The following is an 18,533-nucleotide window of genomic DNA, read 5'->3' on the forward strand; positions in this document are numbered from 1 at the left end:
TCTGGCTGGGATCCTGCTAATCAGGACCCCAGCCACTGTGCTTCCTCCCTAAATTTGTCATAGTAAGTACTTTTGGTACCTCCACAATTGGCTATGGGTGTGCCCATGTAACTCCCTAGCATATGGTATATGGTACTAAGGTACCCAGGACACAGGTACATCAGGGGTCCCCCATGGGCTGCAGCATGTATTATACCACCCATGAGAGACCACTCAAACTGTGACTACAGGGCTGCCATTGCAGCCTGTCTAAGCTGGTGCTAGCATCACTTACGGAAGATGTAAGTTTCCTTATATCTGAGGTAACTACACCACAAACCTATAACTCACCCCTAAGGCAGTCCTTTCAAACCTGAAAACAGGGTGCTGGGTTATAAGTGTAAGGATGCCCTGCATGAGCTGGACACCCCCTACAAACCCCGGAGTCGATTCTCCAGCCTTTCGAAAACGGTCAGCCATTTTGATACTTATAGTGACCATGCCTCATTACGTGATGGCTAACTATATAGTGACTGTGCCGAACCTGGGCATGTTTGGTATCAAACATGTTGGGATCATACCTCAACACCATTACCGGTGTTGGAGGTATGATTCCATCCAATAAGGGCTCCTCCGGAGAGCCCCCAGTACTCCCGGTAACAGCCTTTCAGGGTCTGCTAGGAAGCTAGTGCTGCTGCCGACCACACATACAATTCTGCCCTCCTGCTGCTGAGCTGAGCTCGAGCAGGGGAGGGTAGAACAATAGGTTTCCTGTCACAGGGAGGTGTGACCACCTCCCAGACAGGACTTAGTGTATTGGGCTTGGGTGGGGGCGCTTTCCAGCTCCACCAGACTGCTTTGAAGGGTACGTTTGGTGCCTTCCTTGTATACTCTAGTTAGAACCAGTTCTGGGAGCCCTTGGCTCCCGCTCTGGAGCAAAACTGGAAAAATGACATGGGAGTATCCTCCGCTCTGTCCAGCCCCTCCTCTGGGAGGGATGCATGAGTCATCCTAACCCCTTTCTTTGAGTATAGAAAGGCTTACCTGTGGGTGAGTCCTCAGATTCGTCATGGGAGAAGACTCAAGCGTGAAGCCACACCACTCTTCGACCACCTGGACACTTGGTCTTCGCCTGGAACCAAGACTGCATCAAGGAAGACTCCTGCTGCTCCTGGTCTCACTGTTCTGCAAGTCCTCTTCATTGTCTGTGCTTTATCCAGGATCTTCAACAGACCTGTGAGCATCAAGGACACCCGAAGTAATCTCCCTTAGAGTCACTCCTCTGCATCTGCAGGCACCGTAACAAAGTAGATCAGTCTGCTGCTCCTGATGTCCCAAGGACTTCAAAAGGCCCAGCAACATAGATGGTGGTTCTGCAACTCCCTCAAGACCTGATCTGTCCTCTCTGCAATTTTGAGGCCGGTATTCCTCGTCGGAACAGCTGGGACAGAGGCCCTGCGTCTACTTGCCGTTGCCAAGGCTTGTTAGCTCTATATTCTGGAAATCTTCAAGCTACAAGAAGCTCCGTCCTCTATCATCTCTTCTTGTCAAGATCTTCGTCCTCACCGCATCCTCTACTCTGTGGGCCTTCATCTTTGGTGAGCAGCTCGACGTCCTCTTGCGACTCCTGTGCCTTTGGCCTGTGGGTCCTCTTGAGGGTCTTCTCTTGCTTCAGTGGTCTCCCCTGCTTGCTCAGGGCCTGCTCTGACTCTCCTGCATGGATGTATGACGGTACAACGCGTACCGTTTCAACGCGTGCCTTTACAACGCGTCTTTAACAACGCAAGTCGTTACAACGACTTACGTTGTTGGGCGCGGATAGTGAATAGTATAATTTACTATTCTAACACCAGTCCCCGTGGATAGTAGGGAAGGTGTTGGAATAGTAAATATACTATTCTTTATCCTTTAGCGCCCTTCAGCGCAAGTCATGGTCACGACTTGCGTTGTAAAGGACGCGTCGTAAAAGCACTGCGGGGTAACATCTGCGTTGAAAAGAATGTTCTCCTCTTGCACTTGGTGAGTCCCTTGGAACTTGTTGGTTACTCCTTCATGGTTTTCGACATCTGTCGCTGATGCCAAGGCTTGTTGGTGCTCCAGCCAGAGCCCGACTTCCTGGTTCTTGACTTCCAACTTGAGACAGCTTGTAAATGGCTCCTGGTCTTCTCTTCCACAGCGTCGCCTAGTCCTCACAGCTGCAGCGACAAGGTCACCGTAAACTAGTCACAACCGGCATGGCTCACGGGTGGGGGGGCAGTCGCTGGGTAGGGGGAACGGGAGCGTGGTCGTGAGGGGAGGGGGTTTAAATAAGAAATACAAAAATAAATAAAACGTACCTTTCCCGGGTCCCGCGTCTTCACTGCTGAGTCTGCTCCTGCTTTCTGGCCTCTGCAGGAACAGGAAGCAGGCAGCCTCCCTCCCCTCAGCCAATCACAACACTGCAATGGCAGCGCTGTGATTGGTTGGGACGCCGACCACACAGGCGTCTATGGGGAGGCCATTTTCTTCATGTAGGCTGCATGCAGCCTACATGGAGAAAAGGGAGAGTGCGCATGACTGGTCTGGTTGGCCCCAGAGGGCCGACCAAACAGTCAGGGCCTGCAGCATTGGATAGCCACTCCTCCCCTGCCGTAGAGCAGACCCACCCTCCCACCCGCCCCCTACCAAACCCTTCTGCTTTCTCGCAGTGCGAGAAGCAGAAACATAAAATGGTATTTATAATACCATTTTATGTTTCTGCTTCTCGCACTGTGAGAAAGCAGTGGGGCGATGCTCCTCCGCCCACATGGAGGAGCCGCCCCTGCCGTAATCACTCCTGCATCTTCCGTCATCGGTGGTCATTGTTCTTCCATGCCTCCTGGTCACCTCTGAGTGGCATCGACTCTGTCCCCTCTGCTTGCAGGTTCTTCTCTTCAAGAATTCACGCTTGGATTCCACCGGACTCTTGCACAGGCTACGCCAGCGGCATCTTTTCTGAAGTCCTCCATTGTGGTCTATGGCAGTTTCTGACGCCACTTTGCACCTATGCACCCCGTTTCGCTGGTGTAGGGATCCTGGTTTCTGGGTATCCACGGGTGGAATGACTCTCCAACCTTGTGTCTTCCACAAGGTTTCATAAATCAAATAGGGAAGGATCACTTGTCCTGTATTACCGTGGTATGCAGGTCCGGTATCTGCGTGTCCCAAATAAAAAACCCTCATGCACGTGTAGAGTGATTCGGTTAAGCGGTATAGCTTGATTCTCCGCTGTCAAACACGTGTGTGCATAATCATGGGGTTAGTTGGTATGCATCCTCCACCAGGAGGTTCTTACCCACGGTTAAAAACAGTAGTGATCAGTGATAGGAGTGGTAAGAGTGGTGCACAATTAAAATACCTGGACAGCCAGTTTCTCAATTTTATTCGGTCTGGATTCGGGTAGCCCTTAAGCAATTCTTCAAGGTGGTGCGCCTGTTGAACAATTAAGATTCATGCGCACTCAATAGTGAATGGTTAAAAATGGTCAACATGTTTCTGCCCTGCATTGCCTTGTCAGGTCGAGCGGGCGTTCTTCAGGACCAGGGTGCAAATGGTGATTAGAGGCAGTGAGTGTCTCTTAGTGAATGTGCTTGTTATAATAGACATTTTCTGATTATAATCAATGGTGAAACAAAGCGACGTATTATTCCTCTGTATCAATGGGGTCTTATTTTACCTCTCGTGAGTTTGTATCACGCTTCAACGGGCAGTCAGGGGGTCAAAGGTGCCTACTGCGGCTACGTCCTTTCAGCACGACTTGTGCTGATACTGCCTCTCTGTGCCCGGATGTGTCCACAAGCTTTCTTCAGAGTCCACTGGGAAGGGTCCTTCTTCTTTAAAACTGCAACTTGCCTTGTATTGAGTAAGTGGCTGTGTCACCACTCTGCATACAGCCTCCGTGGAGTTCCTGGGTACTTACCATGTGTGGTTCCTTGTGTCCCTAGCTCTTCTTAGTCTCCTGGTCCAAGTCACAAACTCGGTCACAGTTCCCTGTGGTTGTATATGGTTTGGTCTCCCCCTGAAGACAACTGTGTGTTGTGCTTACTTACCTGTTTCCAACTGGAGTATTGTGGATATTTGTGTTGAAATCTCCGGGTAGGAGACATACCAATGTGTTGGTGAGTGTTGTATAATAAATAGATATATTTCTATAAATACACTGTGTGGTTATTTTTCATTTAACCTACACTATATGATTAGATCTGGTAAAACAAGCTGCTTAACACTCCTTCTGGACTAAGCCTGAAGGCTGCTCTCCATAGCTACTACTTTTTCTATGGTTGTCTAAGACCACTAACATCACCATAAAGGTTGTCTTGATTAGTGTAAGGTGCTTTACTTAAATAAGTGTTCACCGCATACTAAGCCAGCCTCCTACAGGAGCCTAGACCATTTTTCCTTGTCCACACTAGCTCATTAGTACCTCCTCCCAACAGTGCACAATAAATCCGTATTTGTAAAGCACAAACTACTCACCATTACGGGTCTCAAGGCACTGGGGGCCGTCATGGAAATTAAATGAGCTATTGCCCAGAGTCACATGGTGCTGAGCTGCCACAGGAGCCGGGATCGTACTGTGAGCCCTGTGCTCCGAAGTCAGCTGCCCTGGTCGCTGCACCACACCTATCCAACCCAAAAACACCAAATTATGGGGATGAATGTGGAAGTTGGTCGCATTAAGGGCATATCAACAGTGTCGGGAGATACATAGCTTGCAGGCACCCAGCTGTTACATATGTTATGTGGTCATATTTGAATTCAATGAGCTTGAGACTTGCATTTACCGAAATATGATTTCAGATAACATATAAAGATAGATATCTTGCTATACCTGTTTGCAGGTGGCCATAGGCTAAAGAAGACAGTTGGATTATTTAAAGGTTTTGCTTGACCGATGTAGAACTTCAAACATCTTCCAACATCCAAAGAGTGCAGCGACCTCCACGCACTAGTGGTGGTATCTTGAAAGAATGTTTAAAGTGTAACTGTCTCAATTAGGTGTAGATAAAAACTTCAGAATGGTACATGTAAGTACACTGTCTTTGTGAGAATGTAAGTAAGGCGGCATCATAGTAAGTTACTGGATCTCAGTGACTCTTTTTGCAGACATGACAGTCAGTAGTAGGGCTATTGTCCATGACATAAATATAATGTCTGTCTTAATTATACTCTTGAATGGATCTTTCATTCAGTAGCCAAAGAAGGTGTTCTGATCCAACTGTGGCGGAGGAAGTTTGATGGGTAATGCAGACCTGAACAGATCTCTGAGAAACACTTTATCCTCTTTGATAGGAGAGATGATGTGGGTAGTGATTCCAGACCCTCAAGATATTTGCCAAGTGTGCTGATTGAGTTTGATGCAGGATGCAGAAGGTGAGGCAGAATTTGATGTGGTAGTATTGAAATTGGATGTAGACCAGAGTCCTGGTACTAGAGACAGAATTGCTTGAATTTAGCCATATACATTTTAATAGTGCAAGAGGCCCTTGCTTGGGCCAAATTATCTCGGCAATCCTGCAGAATTCATAACTGTGCATATTCAGGAGAAAAGTATGATGTTGGGTAGTGATGTAGAACCTATCCACTGAACCTTGGATGGAGATCATGACATTTCCCACAAGGTATTGGACTTAACTTCTGAAAGGAGATTGGTAAACCAAAGTTGATTAACAGAAGCCGGGGCAATCATAATCAACTAGCTTGTCCTTGCTGAGAACCCTGCAGATGAGGGGAAAAGCAGGAAAGGCATAACTGAAGGTGTTGTACCAGGAGATGAAATATACACCTCCCTTATTCCCAGAGGCAACTGCCAGCTGATGAAATACCAGCATTTTCTTTTGCCGATGTCACAAACAGGTCTAGTGCTGGGTGACCCCACTAGTGAAAAATCTTGGCTATCCAGTCTTGGTTCAATCCCATTCATGAGAAATGCTTTTGGTCCTGCTGAGGGCATCTGCCTACTTGTTCATGACTCCTGGGAGGTAATCTGCTTCAGATGAGATTCCTTGTGCTATTGTACTATCCCAAAGGAAGTTTGCCTGTTTCAAAAGTAGACACGATCTTCTACTGTCATGCTTGTTGATATAAAACACCATTGTGGTGTTGTCTGGTCTTACCAGAACAGGTGAGTTTGTGAACCTAGAAAGGAGGGAATTGAATCCCATTTAAACCACTATCTGCTCCACAGCATATATGTGAGTGTCCTTCTCTAGGGCTACCCAATGACCTCTTGCTTCCTGCTCCTATAGACAAGCACTTCACCTCTCCAGGTGGGCATCTGACATCATAGTGAAGGGAGCTATTTGCAGTTGAAAGTGTGAATCGTTTGTGCAATTTGGTCGTTCCAACATCACTCCAAAAACCAAGTTGAGGCAGTTTTGTTTTTGTGGAGATTTGTAGTGAATTGTCAGAGCATCCTGAAGTTACCTGAAGACTCTGGACATCCAAATACTCTTGTAGAAGCCCCCTCCACACCTTGAACAAAAGGTAGCAGTAGAAACACTATCATGTCCAGCAACAACTTGAACAGTAAGACAGTTTTCACCAACCTTTGGATTTGCCAGTTGAAAATGAAGCAAACACAACGAGGTGATTGATGGAGCGCTGAAACCTTTCAACCACATTTCCCCAATCTAGATCTCTGGGTTGAATCCATTGTTCTTTTGCTCACTATGCCACTTCAGTTCAAACCCAGCTATATGCAAATCCGTCTTGACCCTGCTCCGCATGGGAATAGTCCACACCAAACTGCCAGGCCAGGTCCTTCCTGGACCGGAAATAAAAAATTATGAAATTAGGATCAAAGCAGACAACAAGAAGCCATGTGTCCTAGTCCTCCTTGACCTGTCGGCAGCGTTCAACACGGTCAACCATTCACAACTCCTGGATAGAATAAAAGACATCGGCATTGGAGGGTCAATCCTCCAATGGATTAAGTCATTCCTGACAGATGGCACCCAAACAATTCAGATGGGGAACTGGGTGTCAGAGAGGGGGTCTATCCCCTGTGGAGTTCCACAAGGGTTGGCAATGTCACCTCTCCTGTTTAACATATACCTCAGACCTCTGATAAAGAATCTTGCCTTGATGAACTGCCAGGTATTCAACTATGCGGATGATACGCAAATCATCGTACAAATAGATAACACCCCTCAAGCCCACTCTCGGGTAAAAGACATTCTGCGATTTGTAGTTAGCTGGATGACAGCCAACTCACTCAAGATCAACCCGGACAAAACGGAGGTGTTGGCTGTTACCAATAACAGCAACCCCTGGAACTCCCATTACTGGCCGGACGAGCTGGGTGATACCCCTGCCCCAGCCTTGGTGGTGAAAAGTTTGGGAATCAAGATAGATGCAAAACTTTCTCTTGCCAATCAAATCACCACTGTGTTCGGAACTTGTGTGAGCCTACTTAGGCAGCTGAGGAGACTCTCCCCGATCCTCTCCTTCTCAACCATGAGGACAGTGGTGGCTGCCCTGATCCTGGCCCGGCTTGACTACGGTAATTTGCTTTATATCGGACTACCGGACTCACTCCTGGGCAAACTCCAGGTGGGGATGAATGATGCGGCAAGGTTGATTTTCAAGCTACCCAGGAGCACTCGGGCGTCACCCATACTGCAGCAACTGCACTGGCTACCCATCAAACAGAGGGCCAAATTTAAAAGCCTCTGTATTATACATAAGGCCCTGTATGGACAGGCACCCAACTACATCAAGGAACGCCTGGAGAAATATGGCCCATGTCGCTCACTAAGGTCATCCACGGAGGGCCTTATAAAATGCCCACGATTCAACTACACCTCTAAAGGCGGTCAAGCCTTCTCAGCCCTCATGCTGTAACTTTGGAACAGGCTGCCAGGTCATCTTCGTTATGATAGCTGCCTCCTGCCATTTAGGAAAAAACGTAAGACCCTATTATTCACAGAAGCCTGGGCATAACACTCCTCTTAAGATACAACTCTTCCTGGAACTCCTGTAGATCTGCTCAAAGTGCTTAGAGACCTGCAGATATTAAGTGTTCTACAAGTCAAAATTAACATTAACATTAACATAAGCATCCTGGGACTGGTTTTGGGGCTTCACCCCTCATCAGCCAGGTTAGCTTGAATCCAGTGGCACAGCGAGCAAGGGACGCATGTCTAGGCATACTCTTGGCCACTTAGGACAAAAATAGCAAACACAACAAGATGAAGTTGGACAGTTTTCTCCAACCTTTGGATCGGCCGGTTGAGAAAATGAAGCAAACACAACGAGGTGAGTGACTGAGTGCTTAAACTTTTCAGCCACTCACCCCCAGTCAAGAAAACTGGGTTAAATCCATTGTTCTGTTGCTCACTGTGCCATCCCAGTTCAAACCCAGCCACATGCAAATCAGTCTTGATGCTGCTCCTCATGGGAACAGCCCAGCCCGAAATGCCAGGCCAGGTTCTCCTTGGACCGGAAATAAACATCCTGGGGTCTGTGGTAGTCTCACTCCCAAGAACTCTCAGCAACAAGGTGGGCTTTGAAAAGTATGCCAAATGTTTGAAAACTCACTTTCTAAAAATTAACCCACACTTGACTGATCCCTTCTTAGTACCTGTTGTACCTGCCCTAATCCTACTGTCATTCCCAGCCCTTAACTCGTGCTCTAAAGCAGCGCAGAGACTGCCGGAGCTCTATAAGAAACTACAAATACAAATTATGCAAATAATCAAAGTTGAACAAAACAAGGTCAGACACTGCTAAATTTAAATTCCAGAAAGAGGTTTTCCAGAGTCTCATAAAGTCAAAAAAAATGTAACACCTCAGCAAACCGAGGAGCTTTATAATAAATTGGAATCGAAAAGGCAAGCAAGTTTTTTCTTTATCTACAATTGAGAGTTTGGAGAGGCTCCAACGGAAACGAAGGCCATAATTTTGAGATCAGGACGAAATATATAAAGGTTTAACCAGTTATTTGGCACTTTTTTAAAGAAGAATTAGCCTTTAGCATTGCATGGCACCTCAATGAGTGTACTAAGGAAACGACACAGAACATATAAATTAACCTAATGTGAATGGCAGACACATTCTAGGAGGATTCACTTTAACTTTACACATGTATTCATGTTTCTCCTTTCACTACAACGTATACTGAATAAGAAGAAATGCATACATAGGCAGCTAGAATAGAACAAACACAAAGCAAGCAGTACATTAAAACAAAGCTGGGTAAAACTATGTTTTACTGAATAAAATATCAGAACTTCATGGCAAACTACAGGTACATGGCTCAATATTAGCTCATTCTGATTAACGGTAGGGGGTTGTGAATATAGTGCTAAACTGCCAAATGCCAAAATGCATTGTGTATTTACTACCAAGCAGACTAAACTCTGCAGTTTGCTGAAACAAATAGGAGTGCAAAGTGCTTTCTGGCACAAAGTTGAGTCTCCCTGTCCAAGGGAGTTTCAAGTGTTCCTGCAATGGGCTTTACCTCGAAAAAGCCTTTGCAGTAGAAAGCATAGATGGGAATAGGCTACAAAACATTTTAAAGAAAACTGCGAGTGAGATTCTAGTTGCACTACTGGGGTGTGCGGAGCCCTTCAGAAGACTCCATGTCGCCTCGGGGGTACCCCAAAGTAAAAGACCACTGCTGTAAAGCAACATCAATGGGCCAGCAACGATGTAGAGGGCGGAGGAGGGTCAAGGAAATAAGCAACAAAGACTGGAGAATTCACCAACAACCAAAAGAAGTACCTCATTCCGAGAGCGAGCAGCAGACGGACACTTATAAAGTAATTAATCAGTACTTGGTCCATGCTCCACGGATCGGCCGAACAAAGGAAGTTAAGGTGAAACTAAAAGAAGCTGAAAGAAGCTTCTCAATAGGAAGCAAGGAAATGAGAGTGACGTCGAAGCCGACCGATGGTAATGGGTGATCTCTAAGGTCTTTTTACGTTTCTGAGTGTGTTTACAACACATCTTGCATTGACAGTAAATGCATTGCCTCGTGCGAGGCAAAAAAGGGCTGAATGGACTGTCATCTGTTGGGTGTACCATAGGCCATATCAGTTCCTCTCATCACCAGACCCGGAACCCATAGTTGCTTGGTTATCCTCCCTTAGGTCCACAATTTAGTTTCAGGTTCCCCCTAGCACACAGATCCTCACCTGCACAGACACTGCCTACAAATAATGCTGCCATGTCTGTATTGTAATAACTATACAAGGGAGGTTCCGTATCAAACAATGTTGCATGGAGAAGCAGTTCCCCAGCTCACATGGGGGTTACCTTACCCTTGCCCTGACTGGGAGCTACACCTTTCGCTGACCCAATTCAGGAAGGATCTCAAAACCAGGCTCTTCGACTGAACTTCCACACCCAGATTGATCAGCAGCCCCCCTTCAGCGGCCTGAGACACTAACGGGTGAGTAGCTGCACTATACAAACTCCTGGTTGATTGATTTATTGATTGATTGACCCCTGATCACCCATAGCACCATGAACCAATCATAGCTCGCCATCAGTGAAATGCTCCTACCTCTGAGGAATCTCATCTTTAGTGCATGTTTTCATCTTAGTCCAAGGGATTCTTTTCTTTGCAGTGATGACTCAGGTGTGGGTTTTCCTCTTGGAATTTGAGTTTGTGTCACCCAACAATAACATCCATGTAGCATGAGAGTGAATTATTGGTCAGAGAGCACATTGTGGCTAAATATTACTGTTTCTATGTTTGTGTATTGTGTCTGTAGAAGATTGACAGATTATTGCTGCCATAAATATGGAACGCCATATATATTGTTTCATAAATATTTTTTACAATAACATTGTCAAATTGGGTGTAGATTTTCTATTAGCTCCAATGAGGTAATATTTTTGTAAACTATATTTAGGACACAATATTCTTGGCAGACGATATTTACTCCACAATGTTCTGCTATCATACTCTACAGACTCCTTCTCTTTGGCTTTTCCCTAGACCCAGCACTCTTTCACGAACCCTTCATAATCCTCGCCCCTAACTTCACTTTTTGCTGGTTTGGCCCTTTTTCAGTAACTAGGGGAGGATCTCAGCAGAAGCAGAGCTTTGGGCCTGCTGGCAGCACTTCACAGGCCAGAGGCCGGCAGCACTGCTGCCTGAGGTCTGGGCAAGGGGAGAATGTGGTGTGTAATGGAGAGGAAGGAGGGAGAGGAGATGGCTGATGCAATTAGTTGCTTGTCGAACAATGCTGGAAAAAGCCTAATTCTTTTTTCCCTTTTTTGTTTGTAAATCTTCTAAGTTACATTTTTTAAACAAACAGTGACGGAGCAGACATACTGAAAACGAAACCTCTAATTACAGTAAATGGAAGATTGCAATGCTCTTGTGGTAATTTAAGGATACAGTGGGATTTAGAGCAGCCTATAAATAGAAACAAAATAAGTCAAACAAAGGACACACAAAAAGAGAAATGTACATCAGCACAAACAATCAGGCGTTTTTTAATTCTTAGTGTAGTATTACATGATGTAGGTAAATTGGACACTTCGGCTATATATACTCTGTATTTTAAGATTGCCCAACCAGACACTTCTTGTCTCACTAAAACCGACATCCACTTTGCTCAGGTTCTGATCCTTTTGCCTTTTTAGGTCCCCTCCGCTGGTATTTAATTATGTGTTCTTCTGGAGTTTACAACAGCCCTAGATTACTATCGCATATTTCCAGAAGGGTAAGAATGAACGAGTTTCAGCCCACTGAGTCGGGCCTCATCAGGACATGGGTAACACAACATAAACCGTAACCCACTCGCAACTGACTTAGTCACAGCTATACGTATTTGGGAAAAGACTCCTCAACTCATTTGGACCTAGAATCTTCCCCAGCAGAAAACCACCAATACTCTGCTACGGTGTATATACTTCCGATAGAAAATGAGTTGGAGTCTGCGTCTATTTAAAATACAGCACTTTCCATTCTTTCTGATCTGAATACGTAGCCTCCTGTTGCCACCTATTTACTCCCGTTCTCCGTGCGCCGAATCTATCTCGCAGTTATCTCACGCCTGGACCGGGCCTAGGGCCACAAACCATGGTCCATTTGAACCAGATGCTTCACAATATACTAGCGAAGAGATCTATAAACTAAACAAGCTAGATTCGAACCAAGGCTGTACTAGATGTATCCTGGACAAAGGATTTTGGCCCTACCAGTTTACATGCTCCTGTGGTTTCGCACTCCCTGACCAACACATCATGAAAATAGGCTATGCAGCTAGCACGAGGCCAAAATTCAAACAGATACAGACTCATAGATGGACAGAGATACACTGTGGTCTAATTAATGTAAGGTCACTTGCTAAGCATAAAGTTGAAATTGCAGATACCATCCTGCAATATAATTTGGATGTGTTATTCCTCACAGAAACATGGGCAGACCCAGCGTCTGATCCTGACTTTGTGGTCTCAGTCCCTCAGGGCTTTGTCTCATCTAGACTTGACAGATCCAATAAGAGAGGGGGCAGGCTTGCGGTTATTTACTGTGGAGAAGCGTGGCTCAGTGGTTAGAGGCGGCAGACCCGGAAGCTGAGATCAACCGTGGACCAGGGTTCGATTCCCCGCCTCGGCGGGTCTCGGGCTCAAAAATTCCACGGACTCAACAATTCTCGCTCCGGTGCCTACTCGAATCACGGGGTCACACTCTGCAACTCTGGGCAATAGCTTGCTTAATCTCCACTATGGCCCCTCGCGGCGGGATGCCTGGCTTTCACCTTGTGGACACCCTGCCGGGGTTTCTCACAGGGGAATACCAGGACGGGTTCCCTAAGCAAGCGCCAGGATGCCCTTTGGGTGACAGGTTTGCGCTATATAAGTACACCTACATTTACATTTACATCTGAGAGCCACTTTGTCCCAAGCGTATAATCCTCATTCCGCCGGTTGAACTTCTCATTAGATTCAAACCCAAAAAACACACGACCAACCTTGTGCAAACAGGTGGATCAGGCTGTTGAGGAATACACAGATTGGCTTAATAACGCTTTACGGCGACAGTGCCGAACTGTTAAAACACTGGGAACCGTAACCAACCCTCAGCCCCCTGGTTTACAGAAACTCTGCGACAAGAGAAACAAAAGATCTCGCAGACTGGAAAGGCGGTGGAGAGTGAATTACGAGGCAGAAGAAAAAAAAATTGTTTCTAAAACGCACTAGCCAACTACAAAACCTTACTAGTTACCGATAAAAGGATCTTCTTTACTCAACAGATAGAACATTCCAAAAATTATGTAAAAGAGCTATTTCGGGTGGTAAAGAAGCTCACGACCATACCCAATAGCTCAACATCAGTGAGCAGTCAACCCTTATGTGATGACCGTGCCAGTGCATTTAGGAATAAAGTCAACAACATATATAACATTTTCTCTGCCTCCCCCAATAAGGCAGTCGAAGTGCGCCCTATCACTGAGACCCAAAATAATTAGTTTTTATCTTTCCCACAAGTATCTAGTGAGCTGGTGGAAAACTTGAGAACACAGTTCTGGACACATGTTATGGGATATAACACTGGTAGAAATGTCTTGTATTGTACGAATTTTAGTGGTCGACACCAGTATATTTGTTCGAAAGTATTTAATGATGCAACAACAAAGAAACAACCAGCCGACACGTGTTTCGTCACATTAGGGAAGTATCCTGTGACTCTTCAGGGCCTTTGAAGCTTTGGACACGCCTCAGAGTGATGTGAAGAGAAGAGGGTGGAGTACCCGAGGGAGTGTGAGACGCCTTGGGAGAAGTGTATGCTTCTTACGTTCAGGTACTGGAAAAGGCAATCGGACGGGTCTGCCGTATTGCAAGGGAAAGTAGGGGTAGGAAAGGACAATCAGACACTGGGTCCGTAACGATATCCGAATCCGCTTCAGTGTCTGATTGTCCTTTCCCACCTACTCGAGTTGGCCGGCGTACCCGCCCATTGCCTACTCCAGACACTGGACTTTCTGAACACTGTCCCCACTGGCGTCTTACTCTCCCTTGCAATACAGCACATCCGCCCATGTAACAGCGACATTACCCCATAGTGTCTTGGTAGTTGTAGTTCAGTTTTCATTCAAAGTCCATATTATTTTTCAGTTAATGCCATCTTTCAAAATTGTATCTCTAGACGCCAGTGTTTCGGTATTCCTCCCTCATCAGTAAAGAACATTGCTGGACATGCTGCTAATTTTCTCTGGTATCATTCCACCTATAGCATGTAGGCGTTTCAAAGCTCGTCAGTTTGGGGGGGCTCACAAGAAGAGCCTTTTATCAGTGAAAGTGGGTAGGAGCGCACTGCTTGCATGTAACAGCACCATTACCCCATAGCGTCTTGGTAGTTGTAGTTCAGTTTTTCACACAAAGTTCATATTATTTTTCAGCTAATGCCGTCTTTCGAAATTGTATCTCTAGACACCAGTGTTTCGGGATTCCTCCCTCATCAGTAGAGAATATTTACAGGTTGCTGGACATGCTGCCAATTTGTCTCAGGCATAATTCCAATCATAGCGTGCAGGCATTCCAAAGCTTGTCAGCTTAGGGGCAGCTCACAAGAGCCTTTTATCAGTGAAAGTGGGTAAGAATGTACTGCTTGCATGTAAGATGTAAGTCCATATTATTTTTCAGCTAATTCCGTCGTTTGAAATTGGTTATATATATGTATATATATATATATATATATATATATATATATATATATATATATATATATATATATATATATATATATATATATATATATATATATATATATTCCACAACTTTTCCCCGAAGAGATCGTGAGCAAGGTGGAGAGACACCGAAACGCGTAGATCAAATACGCGCTGTCAGCCTCTGTATGATTAAATACAAAATGAAGCTGATATTGAGAACTGTCTTGGGTGTGCGACCCATTTTTTCCCTCTTCGGGGAAAAGTTGTGGAATATATAGCGGCGTGGGTTCAGCTGCAGAGAAAACGCACCAACGAAGAGCGCTGCAGAACTGGGAGTGTTTGAACCGATTTGGAAGGATATATATATATATATATATATATATATATATATATATATATATATATATATTCACTGAAAAAACCATAGGTTATAGACCATATATAGTTAGGAATTAGCATTTACAAAACCTTGAAAATTCACTGAAAAAACCATAGGTTATAGACCATATATAGTTAGGAATTAGCATTTAGAAAACCTTATTTTACCCACACAAAACCATTGAAATTCCATATATAGTTAGTTGCACTAACTATATATCGCGCACCCGCAATCCACTGCTGATGATGTCACATATTACATCATTCATGACATGGTCAGTGACATCACTGATGACATCACTGATGACATCTCAAATGACATCACTGATGACATCATCTAGTGTCTGTGTGTTTTTGTAAAGTTTAAATACGTTTTACATATTGAAGAATGACTGGATGTATGGAAGACTGAGTGTGTGTGTGGCTGGCTGGGAGGTGTGTGACTCTGTGCATATCAATGTGTACTTGTATCAGTGATTGTATAAGAGAGTAAGTATGTGTTAGTATATGTGTGAAAAGTATGGTGTTCTGTGTTTAACTATAGATGAGGAAATCGAAGTGTGATTGATTCTTCACAGGACTGACTAGGTGTATGAGTGCATATGATAGTGTTCTAATAATAACTGACTGTATGTATGAGTAATTGTATGGGTGAATGAGTGAATGTGTGTGTAGACGTACGAATCAGTGAGTGCGTATGTAGTAACTGGTATTGGTGTGTCATGATGTCATCAGTGATGTCATTTGAGATGTCATCAGTGATGTCATTTCAGATGTCATTAGTGATGTCATCAGTGATGTCACTGAAGTATGGTGTTCTGTGTTTAACTGTATAGATGAAGAAATGGAAGTGTGATTGATTCTTTACAGGACTGACTTGGTGTGTGAGTAACTCCATGGATGAGTGGCAGTGTGTGACTGTCTGCATAGGTGTATGAGTGCATATGATAGTGTTGTAATAATAAGTGACTGTATGTATGAGTTATTGTATGGGTGAATGAGTGAATGTGTGTGTAGACGTAGGAATCAGTGAGTGCGTATGTAGTAACTGGTATTGGTGTGTCATGATGTCATCAGTGATGTCATTTGAGATGTCATCAGTGATGTCATCAGTGATGTCATTTGAGATGTCATCAGTGATGTCATCAGTGATGTCACTGACCATGTCATGAATGATGTAATATGTGACATCATCAGCAGTGGATTGCGGGTGCGCGATATATAGTTAGTGCAATTAACTATATATGGAATTTCAATGGTTTTGTGTGAGTAAAATAAGGTTTTCTAAATGCTAATTCCTAACTATATATGGTCTATAACCTATGGTTTTTTCAGTGAATTTTCAAGGTTTTGTAAATGCTAATTCCTAACTATATATGGTCTATAACCTATGGTTTTTTCAGTGAATTTCATTGGTTTTTTAACAGCTAATATCTGTAGCTGTAAAATGTATTCTTCTTTAAATCCCAAAATATATTTTATATGTTTATGAATAATTTTTTTTTTTTATATATTTTTTTCTTCGTTCCCGCTTCGCGAATCGGGAAGCTTCCCGTTAGCTGACCTTGATGCCGCGAAATAGACCGCGAGCCGGTAAACGTTTCTTTACCGCAAGTGCCGCGTTAGAAAACAACATCGTGACGCCTCCCGTCCGCATGACGTTTCACGTTGTCGCGTGATACGTCATATGACGTGCTACGTTAGCGAACTGGTACGCGAAGCGAGTCGCAAAGCGCAGGTTTCTGGAAGCAAACCGGGAGGCCCTGCAAAGCGCTTAACGTAAACACAGCAAGTCATGTGACTTGGTAATAACACTTTTCATTGGTTCATTTCACTTTTGGTTTCCTAATGATGTAAGACTAGGTCATATAATCTAAAATGAACACTTTTGATTGGTTGAGAACTCTTGTTTTTCCCAAATGATGAAAATCCCTCCTTCTTTCCTCACTCTGACTTTCATCATTGTGAGAGAAAGACCCTTTGTGATCACTGAGCAATGGCTTCTTTAGTAGCTTCAGCTGGTGCTTCCCCACCACCTCCACCACATCCAAGGAAGAGTGGACCACCTGCTCAAGTTATAATTCAGCAAGAAGAGGAAGAAGAGGAAGACGAGGAAGAGCAGGAAGAGAGGCAGTTTTTGCCTGAGGAACCCAGGACGTCTCACCGGAAAGAAAACTTCATTTGGCAATTTTTTAAAATTCCCAAAGGTCAGAAAAAAGTAAATGCAAGATACGTAACTTGCCTTATATGTCAATATAGACTGTCCAGAGGAACCGAGAAAAAATACAGTTTCGGAAACTACACAATGCATCGCCATATGACTAGGTGGCATCCTAACAACTACAGTGCTGCACAGTTTCGGAACGACCTAGATAATCTCCCTATTATGGCCAGAAGATCTGTTGTACCGGAAGTAACGGGACCAGAGGGCAGGGAGATGGTGCCAAATATACAAATGAGATTTGGTGAAGTAAAACACATCTGCGTATTTTGCGATGGATTCATTTGCTACGGAGAAAGAAGCATCACTCTGATCAACATAGCTATTGACTATCATATGCAAGTTTGTACGAAACGCCCAAAATAATAAATACTTTTTTTTTGTTTTGTTGCTCCTGTTGAGCCCTTTACAATGAATCGTTTTCATTGCCCCCTCCAAGAAAAACCCCCAAAAATATAAAACTGTTCAGAAAAATTCAAAAAAAGTAAAAAAATGTTCTGAAAAATAATAAAAAAAATATAAAACAACAAAAACAATAAAAAAAAAGTTCTTTTCAGAACTACCTCCCCGTTATTAAAAAATTGGTACAATATTTGGAACTGTGCCAACCTCTATTTCTCTTAGTTCACTTCCCAGTTCGCTCGCCGGTACGCGAACCGGAAGCGAACCAAAAACAGTAAGTATAAGGGAAGGAAACAGACACTTATGTTAAAAGAAAGACAGCTATAGGGGAGTAAACTAGAGATACTATTACCCGTAATCCACTGCTGATGATGTCACATATTACATCATTCATGACATGCTCAGTGACATCATCAGCAGAGGATTGCGGGTTTTTTGGCAACGTGCCTTATCCACGGTTTAATAACGCTGCCTTTTGCTTTATATAAGTTTTCAAATTGTATGAAATATATACCAATAGGTCGTTATGAACCTTTAGGTAGTGCTTTTCTTCATGAGGTCTGGTCGCTTCCATACACATACAGATGTTTCAAAGATGATCAAGAAGTTTATCTGAATGGAGAGGAATGCACTGAGACGCCAGATCATTCACTAATGTGTAGGCACATACAGTTACACGGTTCATGCAACAAACACCGACCAAATATGGCTTGCGTGTTGCAAGGCACGCCAGTTCCTGCTATCATCCCCACGTTCAAGTTGTTGGAAAATGGTAGTTATTTGATGCTCAATAATGAAGATTGTTCTGAGTTAATTAAAAGTATTCCTTTTATCGTAACAGTAAGTGAACGGGTTATTTGCTGCAGAAATGTTCTATTTTCTCCCACACATGAACATAGGGAGTT

This window comes from Lissotriton helveticus, chromosome 7, assembly GCF_964261635.1.
Source record: "Lissotriton helveticus chromosome 7, aLisHel1.1, whole genome shotgun sequence".
NCBI lineage: Eukaryota > Metazoa > Chordata > Amphibia > Caudata > Salamandridae > Lissotriton > Lissotriton helveticus.